The sequence below is a fragment of the Vespa mandarinia genome, chromosome 4 (genome assembly GCF_050613455.1).
Source record: "Vespa mandarinia isolate Hongniang chromosome 4, ASM5061345v1, whole genome shotgun sequence".
In the NCBI taxonomy this organism is placed as follows: Eukaryota; Metazoa; Arthropoda; class Insecta; order Hymenoptera; family Vespidae; genus Vespa; species Vespa mandarinia.
In genome coordinates this window covers 6,140,390-6,151,523 of record NC_140813.1, presented here as the reverse complement: position 1 = coordinate 6,151,523, position 11,134 = coordinate 6,140,390, and positions in this window count along the sequence as shown.

Here is an 11,134-nt window from a genome sequence, read left to right as displayed (position 1 = left end):
TTTCTAATCGCGGAACTTAAAAATTGATAATTTCGATAATTTCTTAATTAATTAAACAATTCTTAACATACACTGAGTACAATAAAACAATATTTATACAATAATATATTCGTTTAAACATTATAAAGAAAGAAACGCGCTAAAAACTTAAAATAATTTCAATACAAATTACTGATACTTCAAAATGTAATTTCGGAGTTGTTGGCCTTGTGCAATATAAACATAAACGGTCAATCAATTAACTTTGACGGTTCACGAATCAGTATTCTTTTGCTATCCGTCCAAAGTACACCGGTACTTTCCATTTCTAATCGCGGAACTTAAAAATTGATAATTTCGATAATTTTTTAATTAATTAAACAATTCTCAACATACATTGAGTACAATAAAGCAATATTTAAACAATAGTATATTCGTTTAAACATTATAAAGAAAAATATCTAAAATAATTATGATACAAAATACTGATACTTCAGAATTTAATTTCGGAGTTGTTGGCCTTGTGCAATATAAACATAAACGGTCCTTCGATTAACTTTGATGGTTCACGAGTCAGTATTCTTTTGCTATCCGTCCAATGTACATCGGTATTTTCTATTTCTAATCGCGATAACTTATAAATTAATAATTTCGGTGATTTCTAAATTAATTAAACAATATTTAACGTACACGTAGTACAATAAACTAATATTTAAACAATAGTAGATTCGTTTAAACATTGTAAAGAAAAAAACCTAAAATAATTTTGATATAAAATACTGATACTTCAAAATTTAATTTCGAAGTTGTGCACATCTGTATTCTCTGTTTCTAATCGCGGAACTTAAAAATTGATAATTTCGATAATTTCTTAATTAATTAAACAATTCTTAACATACACTGAGTACAATAAAACAATATTTAAACAATAATATATTCGTTTAATCATTATAAAGAAAGAAACGCGCTAAGAACTTAAAATAATTTCAAAACAAAGTACTGATACTTCAAAATGTAATTTCGGAGTTGTTGGCCTTGTGCACTATAAACATAAACGGTCCTTCGATTAACTTTGACGGTTCACGAGTCAGTATTCTTTTGCTATCCGTCCAATATACATCGGTACTTTCTATTTCTAATCGCGGTACTTAAAAATTAATACTTTCGATAGTTTTTCAGTTATTTAAACAATCTCTAATGTACACGGAGTATAATAAAACAATATTTAAACAATAATATATTCGTTTAAACATTATAAAGAAAAATATCTAAAATAATTATGATACAAAATACTGATACTTCAGAATTTAATTTCGGAGTTGTTGGCCTTGTGCAATATAAACATAAACGGTCCATCGATTAAATTTGACGATTCGCGAGTTAGTTTTCTTTTGCACTCCGACCAGTGCACACCGATACTCTTTATTTCTAATCGCGATAACTTATAAATTAATAATTTCGGCGATTTCTAAATTAATTAAACAATATTTAACGTACACGTAGTACAATAAACTAATATTTAAACAATAGTAGATACGTTTAAACATTGTAAAGAAAAAAACCTAAAATAATTTTGATATAAAATACTGATACTTCAAAATTTAATTTCGAAGTTGTGCACATCTGTATTCTCTGTTTCTAATCGCGGAACTTAAAAATTGATAATTTCGATAATTTCTTAATTAATTAAACAATTCTCAACATACATTGAGTACAAGAAAGCAATATTTAAACAATAGTATATTCGTTTAAACATTATAAAGAAAAATATCTAAAATAATTATGATACAAAATACTGATACTTTAGAATTTAATTTCGGAGTTGTTGGCCTTGTGCAATATAAACATAAACGGTCCTTCGATTAACTTTGACGGTTCACGAGTCAGTATTCTTTTGCTATCCGTCCAATATACATCGGTATTTTCTATTTCTAATCGCGCAACTTAAAAATTTATAATTTCGATAATTTCTTAATTAATTAAACAATCCTTAACACACACTTAGCACAATAAAGCATTATTTAAGCATTATTAGATTCGTTTAAACATTATAAAGAAATATACGTTCGAGAAATATAAAATAATTTTGATATAAGCTACCAATATTTTAATATTACTATCTCGGGCTTGTAAATATTCTGCCTACACATATAAACATAAACATAAACGGTGTTTTGATTAAATTTGACATCTTATTGATACAGTGATATTAATAATTTTGTTTTTATTTTTTTGTTTAGAACAGCATTATAATCATTTTGCGAAGCATTAATGTAATCGAATATTTGTATAGCTGGAATAAGAATATCGCGAAGTAGAAGCAGTGTTTGTTCGTTCATGTATCGCGATTTAAACAAGTGTATTTGTATCGATTGCGTGCAATGCAATCGTTAGAGTCAGTGTTTGTTTGCAAACCGTTTTGCTTTTTTAACAGTCTCATAGACTGTATTTACAAAAAACAGTATAGTTTCTCGAAGTAAATTCAGTGACCGTTCGTTGAAAATTATTTATCGCGTAATAGAGTCAGTGCATCATTGAAGAGGATTTTGATCAACCTCGGTGTCGACCCACCTAATCAACAATTTCGACTTAAACCGCGGACGAGTGTTTTGGAGCCATCGCAGAACTTCTTAAGTTGTGAGTGAATTTTTAAGTCCCTCTGATCACTCAATCATGTCGAGGACGAAAGGTCCGAATCGACACGGGTGATTGGTTGTAATTAATTATTAGAAGAGCATTGAGTGACCACGAGTAAATTTCTTCGGAGATTTATTCGTGAATGATTTTTTATTTTTTGATTTATTTATTAGATCAGGATATGTAGTCCTTGTTCAAACGCCTTTATAATTATTACACATTTGGAATATTTTAATTCACTTTTAAATATTTTTCTCACACGGTAATATTAAAGAATCGTTATGCATGAGTTTTAATAAAGAATGAACAAGGAGATATTCGCGATGAATAGTCTCTTGATTACAAACGATACCGTGCATAATTTCTTTATAATAATTAAAACTATCGTTTGTAAGAAAAGAGCGTTCAAGGAATTTCTTTATATTTTTAAATAATAACGAATTAAATATTTAATCAATTTGAATTAATAAAAGAAAAGTCTCGATAGAGTCATTGCTTTTGAAAGAAAAAAGTCGAGTAGAATAATTGCTAAAAAACAAAGAGACTTGTAGAGTCACAGTCCGTAAGCTTAGATAATTAAATTAATTAATTTTTAGCTCAGGATTTTCAGCAATTAATATACTAATTTTAATTTTTTTCAGGCTACCAATAATTGTGTAATGATTTTCTTTTATATCTTATAATTTCGAATAAAATTTTGTCGTTACAGTTTCTGAAGAATATTCGATTTGATTAGGGCACGAATAAAACAAGATGCTATATGTCAAAAAGACCTTCACAAACTGTGACTCAAGAGGATTATCAGATTATTGAGTTATTTTCGAAAATTCACTAGAAATTTTCGAGAATGGCTCTTAATCGTATTTTAATTTTACCATGTTGTCACTCAAAATGCTCCTTATGGTGATGGGTGTAAGGGTGTAGATTTAAAAAACTGAGACAAAGTAACATTTCGTAAATAACATTCCCACATTGCCACGTTTACGCGAATAGGATTATTTCATATTTTATGCATTTTTAATATTAAACTTGAGACATAAATTTTACACATTTTCTCTTTTTTAACATTCAATTGAATTTATAATTCTAGTTTAATAAAATCAAATTTTACGTTAAAGTCGATTGATAAATTTCGCACATTTTCTCTTTTTTAAAGTTCAGTTAAATTCATAATTTTATTTTAATAAAATCGAGTTCTAAATCATATATCTATGATAAAATCATATATCTATGATAAAATCATATATCTATGAAATGTTAAAATAATATAATATTTCTTTCAGAGAAAATAATATTTTTTATTTCAGAATTCAGCATATTCCATTTTTTTTTTTTTAATTAATCTTTTATTTTCCTTAAGTTTAATTAGATTAAATTTAGAATTTTAACGTTCATGTAATTAATATACATTTATATATATTCTTTTTTCTTTCCTTATTTCTTTTTAGGTAGTTCCACATCGTGAGATTATGAACACGGAAACGAATAATTAATAAAGAAGATTATCTTAACATTTAAACAATATACGATACATGTAAAGTATAATTAATTAATATTTAAACAATAGGATATTCTTACCAACGTTATAAAGATCATATACATGTACTAACACGTATTATCGACTAATAGATATTAACCGGACCGGAAAATAATGTCGTTTCTGCACATGTCAATATTTGATTGTGATTAAAAATAAAAACTTGTTAAAAATTTATTCCTTTGAATTTAATTTAAGAAAACGACATTACTTTCCGGTCCACCTAATATAATAATATTTCTTTCAGCGAAAATAATATTCCTTTATTTCAGGGTTCAGCATATTTCATTTTTTTTTTTTTTAATTAATCTTCTATATTCCTTAAGTTTAATTAGATTAAATTTAGAATTTTAACGTACGTGTAATTAATATACATGTATACATCTTCTTTTTTCTTTCCTTATTTCTTTTCAGCTAGTTTCACATTGTGGGATCATGAACACGTGAAGGAATAATTAATAAAAAAGATTATCTTAATATTTAAACAATAGGATATTCTTAACAACATTATAAAGATCATGTACATGTACTATTATATACTATAGATTAATCGATATACTATCGATTTAAAATTGAAACGCAAAGAAAATTCTCTTCACTGTCATTACAATTTATTCTAATTTACTCTCATTAATTATCCTTTATATATCTCGGTTGGGACCCATGGGAGAGCCCCATAGGTGAGATTCTCTGTGCGGGTTGCTGTCTCAGCATCATGAAGAGCTGCTTCTATTCTCTTATCTATCTGTGGCTCACTTTTTTAAGTCATATTTTTCTTGTCTTTATTTTCTATGTCATTATTACACTCTTATTAATTAGGATTTATAATTTCGGGTGGGACCCATGGGAGGGGCCCATGGGTGAGGGCCTCTGTGCGGGTTGCTGTCTCAGCATCATGTAGAGCTGCTTCTATTCACTTATCTTTCTGCGGCTCTCTTTTTTAAGTCATATTTTTCTTGTTTTTATTTTTTACGTCATTAATATACTCTTATGAATTATGATTTATAGTTTCGGGTGGGACCCATGGGATGGGCCATGGGAGAGGGCTTCTGTGCGGGTTACTGTCACAGCATCGTATAGAACTGCATCTCTTTTTTTCTCTTTTCTATGTTATATTTTTCTTTTTTAATTATATTTTCAGTTATGTTATTAATAAGTAATTTCTTTTCAGTTGTTTTCTTAATATTTATTTACGTTGTATATTTTTAATTATGTTTTTAATTACGTGTTTAGTTATGTGTTTAATTGTGTGTTTAATTATGTGTCTATTTATGTGTTTAATTATGTGTCTATTTATGTGTTTAATTATGTGTTTAATCATGTTTTTAATTATGTTATAAATGTATTCTTATTAATTATGATTTATAAATTTTAGGTAGGACACATGAGAGGGAGTGGGCTGCTGTCTCAACATCGTATAGAACTGCATGCAATTTTTCTCTTTTCTATGTTATATTTTTCTTTTTTAATTATGTTTTCAGTTATGTTATTAATAAATTATTTCTTTTCAGTTATGTTTTCTTAATATTTATTTAGGTTGCTTCTTTTTAATTATGTTTTTAATTATGTTTTCAGTTATGTTATTAATATGATTTTTATTAATTATGATTTATAAGTTTTAGGTAGGACCCATGAGATGGTGCGGGCAGCTGTTTTAGCATCGTGCAGAGCTATTTCTTTCTCCAGCATTCTTATCTATTTATACGTATTTATTTTCTATTTTATTTATTTTCCATTTATATTGTATATATTCTATATTTTTTCTCTTTCTCATTTTCATTTTCTTTTTTTTCATTTTCAGGGATGTTCGAGTTATCACGCAGCGATATTCAATATGTCTTTTCTTTTTCTTATTTTTTCCTTATATTCTTCTTTTCCAGTATAGATCATCAAGGGATAGATTCACGTCTGCGTCATCACCTGGCTCGATTCATCATCGATTTTTACGCGCGGATACGGGCAGGATAGGAGAACACTCGCACGCGTGTCGGCAAGCACAGGTGTGGGTGTTCACGGGCGCGATTAAACTTCGTTTGATTGTTCGTATCGAAAACGCGAATTTAAAGTAGAGTCACCGTTTTTTTAACACTCACGTGAATGAACGCGGGCGCGACTTAAAAGTCCTACCGGGGACTTCGTTTATATTTGCTCGAATATTCGATTAGATTACATCGTGAACGCGTTTTTTTAGAGTAGAGTCACCGTTTTCCGAGCACTTGCGTGGGTGTCCGGGCGCGATTAAAAGTCCTACCATGGACTTCGTTTTAGTGTTGAAATTCGGGGTGCGCGAACGGTTTACCTTGTAGTGCTGTACATAGTTTGCTGATGTTATGACAATCCTCATATTTGGTAGCGGGGCGGAAATCCCGACAAATATTATAGGAAAGTCTAAACACCGGTTAACATATGTCACTTTGGATTTCAACTTAGAGTCACCGTTATTCTAACGCTCACGTGAGTGTTCGCTTGCGCGATTAAAAGTCCTACCGGGGACTTCGTTTTGTTTGCTCGAATATTCGATTAGTTTATTTAGACTAGAGTCACCGTTTTCCGAACTCTAGCGTGGGTGTCCGGGCGCGATTAAAAGTCCTATCATAGACTTCGTTTTAGTGTTGAAATTCGGAGTGCGCTTTGGATTTCAACTTAGAGTCACCGTTATTCTAACACTCACGTGAGAGTTCGCGTGCGCGATTGTAAGTCCTACCGGGGACTTCGTTTTATTTCTTCGACATATCGATTAGATTAGTTCGCGAATTTGGATAGAACAGTAGAATCTACGTAATAATAACACACGTGAGTGTCGCGAACGCGATTAATGCGCTTTGATTGTTCGAAATTCGGATGCACGAATTCAGATGTGCTTAATAATCCGTTATGCCTGAGGCGGAGGGTGTCGAACGGTTAAGCTTTCTGTAAGTGGAGTCCCTGTAGCTAAGGCTAGATACTTCCTGTTAGCTTTGTACCATGCCCAAGATATCCGAAGCGGAAGGCATGAGGGATCGGTATCGCGGAACGCGGATTTTAGAATAGAGTCACCGTCAGCCCGTGGGTCTCCACATGCAGCAACTTCCACGTAGTGAGACCTGGGTCGTTAATACTTGCAAAGTTTAATTGTAAATTTTCAAATGCAAGTATTATCGAGCGAATGGCTGCATATTGTATCACATTTTCAGTATTTATTCATTCTAATTCCAACTAAACATTAACATATTTTCATTTTATGTAGCTAATAATACTTCAAAAGAAGAAATATAGCAGAAATCTATTCTACAATAATTTCTCAGAGAAACGAAAAGACAATTTTTCTATCTCTCTTTAATATCGGCTGTCATTTCTATTTATTCTTATTTATTGTCATTAATCATCCTTTATATATCTCGGGTGGGACCCACGGGTGGGGCCTGTGGGCGAGGGCTTCTGTGCGGGTTGCTGTCTCAGCATCATATAGAACTATTTCTCTTGTCTTATCTTTTTGGGGCTTTCCATTTTTCTCTTACTGGGGTTCTCTTTTCTTTCTCCGGCTCTCGTTTCTATCTCATATTTTTCATTTCTAATTATGTTTTCAATTATGTTATTAATATGTTATTTACGTTTAATTATGTGTTCTTAATAATTATTTATGTTGTTTCTTTCTAATTATGTATTTAATTATACGTTCAATTATGTGTTTATATTTTTAATTATGTTTCTGATTATGTTTTTTATTATGTTTTTAATTATGATTTAGGTAGGAACCAGGGTATGGTGCATGTTGGTTCTCTTTTCGTTTTCTTTTTCTAGGCTCTTTTATTTATATATATTTATTTTCTATTTGTGTTTTATATATGTATATATATATTATTTTGTTTTATATATTTTTTATTCTTTTATTTTCTCTTTATCTTTTTCTTTTACAGTATAGGTCACCGAGGGATAGGTTCATCAGCGACCGGATGATTCGTCGCATGGCGGGATTCATCATCGATTTTTATACGCGAATACGGGAAGGATAGGAAGAACACTGGCGCGCGTGTCGGCGGGCACAGGCGTGGGTGTTCTCGGGCGCGATTACATTACGTTTGATTGTTCGAATCGAAAACGCGAATTGTAGAGTAGAGTCATCGTTTTTCTAACATTCGCGTGGGTGTTCGGGCGCGATTAAAGGTCCTACCGTGGACTTCGTTTGGTTTCTTCAAAATTTCGATGGGGGTACTTCGCGAATTTCGGCTTAATAGTAGAGTATACGTAATTATAACACACACGTGAGTGTCGCGACGCGATTAGTATTTCTAAGGAGTGCGCTTTGATTGTTCGAAATTCGGAAAGCACGAATTCGAATGTGCTTAATAATCCGTTATGTCTGAAGCGGACGGTGCAAATGGTGGAGCTATCTGTAAGAGGTGTGTAGTAGCTAAGCTACGCATACCCTGTTAGTTAAGAAGCCAGTGCATTGAAGCGGAAAGGTATCGCGGATCGGTATCGCGGAGCGCGGATTTTAGAGTAGAGTCACCGTCAGCCCGTGGGTCTCCACATGCAGCAACTTCCACGTAGTGAGACCTGGGTCGGTATTACTTGCATACTCTAATTATAAATTCTTTAACGCAAGTATTACTGAGCGAATGGCTGCATATTTTTTTACTTTTCCAATATCTTTTTAATCTAATCCTAATTGAACATTAATATTTTTTGACTTTACATCACTGATAATACTTCAAAAGAAGGAATATGGCGGAATTCTATTGTACAATAATTTCTCAGAGAAACGAAAAGGAATTTTCTCTATCACACTTTAATGTCCGGTGTCATTTCTATTTTTTCTTGTTTACTATCGTTACTTATCCTTTATAAATCTCGGGTGGGACCCATGGGAGTGGGCCATGGGTGTGGGCCTCTGTGCGGGTTGCTTTTTCAGCATCTTATAGAGCTGCTTCTCTTTTCTTTTCTTTTTGGGGCACTCTTTTCTATTTCATATTTTTCATTCTTATTTATTATTATTAATTATGATTTATTAGTCTCGGGTGGGACCCATGGGATGGGGACATGGGTGTGGGCCTCTGTGCGGGTTGCTCTCTTAGCATCATGTAGAGCTGCTTCTATTTTCTCATCTTTATGCAGGTTTCTTTTCTATCTCATATTTTTCTTCTTTAATTATGGTTCTAATTATGTTATTAATAAGTTATTTCTTTTTATTATGTCTTTTCAGAATTTAATTATGTTATTTCCTTTTAATTATGTTTTTTTAATATTTATTTATGTTATCTCTTTTTAATTATGTTTTTATGTTCTTAGGTTTGTTATTAATATATTCTTATTAATTTTAATTTTTAAGCATTAGGTAGGACCCATAAGATGAAGTGGACTGTTGTTCCAGCAGCGTGCAGAGCTACTTCTATTTTCTTATCTTTCAGCAACTCTCTTTTATTATTCATATTTTTCTTCTTTAATTATGTTTTTAATTATGTTATTAATATGTTATTTCTTTTCATTATGTCTTTTCAGATTTTTATTATGTTATTTCTTTTTAATTATGTTTTTAATTATGTTATTAATATATTCTTATTAATTATGATTTATAAGCTTTAGGTGGTACCTATGTGATGATACGGGCTGCTGTTTCAGCATCGTGCAGAGCAGCTTCTATTTTCTTATCTTTATGCAGGTTTCTTTTCTATCTCATATTTTTCTTCTTTAATTATGGTTTTAATTATGTTATGAACATAGTCTTATTAATTATGATTTATGTTTTAGGTGGTACCTATGTCATGATACGGGCTGCTGTCACAACATCCTGCAGAGCTGCTTGTCTTTTCGTTTCTTCCTCTAGGTCTCATATCTATTTATATATATTTATTTTCTATTATATTTATATTCTATTTATAATCTATATATATTATGTTTAATTCTATATATTTTTTTCTTTTTCTTATTTTCCCCTTAACTTCTTCTCTTCCAGGATAGATCATCAAGGGATAGTTCATCTCTGGTCGAATGCGTCATCGCCTGTCTCGATTCATCATCGATTTTTATACGCGGTTACGGGCAGGATAGGAGAACACTCGCACGTGTGTCGGCAAGCACAGGTGTGGGTGTTCGCGGGCGCGATTAAACTTCGTTTGATTGTTCGTATCGAAATCGCGAATTTAGAGTAGAGTCACCGTTTTTTAACACTCACGTGAATGAACGCGGGCGCGACTTAAAAGTCCTACCGGGGACTTCGTTTATATTTGCTCGAATATTCGATTAGATTACCTCGCGAACGCGTTTTTTTAGAGTAGAGTCACCGTTTTCCGAGCACTTGCGTGGGTGTCCGGGCGCAATTAAAAGTCCTACCATGGACTTCGTTTTAGTGTTGAAATTCGGGGTGCGCGAACGGTTTACCTTGTAGTGCTGTACATAGTTTGCTGATGTTATGACAATCCTCATATTTGGTAGCGGGGCGGAAATCCCGACAAATATTATAGGAAAGTCTAAACACCGGTTAACATATGTCACTTTGGATTTCAACTTAGAGTCACCGTTATTCTAACACTCACGTGAGTGTTCGCGTGCGCGATTAAAAGTCCTACCGGGGACTTCGTTTTGTTTGCTCGAATATTCGATTAGTTTATTTAGACTAGAGTCACCATTTTCCGAACTCTAGCGTGGGTGTCCGGGCGCGATTAAAAGTCCTATCATGGACTTCGTTTTAGTGTTGAAATTCGGAGTGCGCTTCGGATTTCAACTTAGAGTCACCGTTATTCTAACACTCACGTGAGAGTTCGCGTGCGCGATTGTAAGTCCTACCGGGGACTTCGTTTTATTTCTTCGACATATCGATTAGATTACTTCGCGAATTTGGATAGAACAGTAGAATCTACGTAATAATAACACACGTGAGTGTCGCGAACGCGATTAATGCGCTTTGATTGTTCGAAATTCGGATGCACGAATTCAGATGTGCTTAATAATCCGTTATGCCTGAGGCGGAGGGTGTCGAACGGTTAAGCTTTCTGTAAGTGGAGT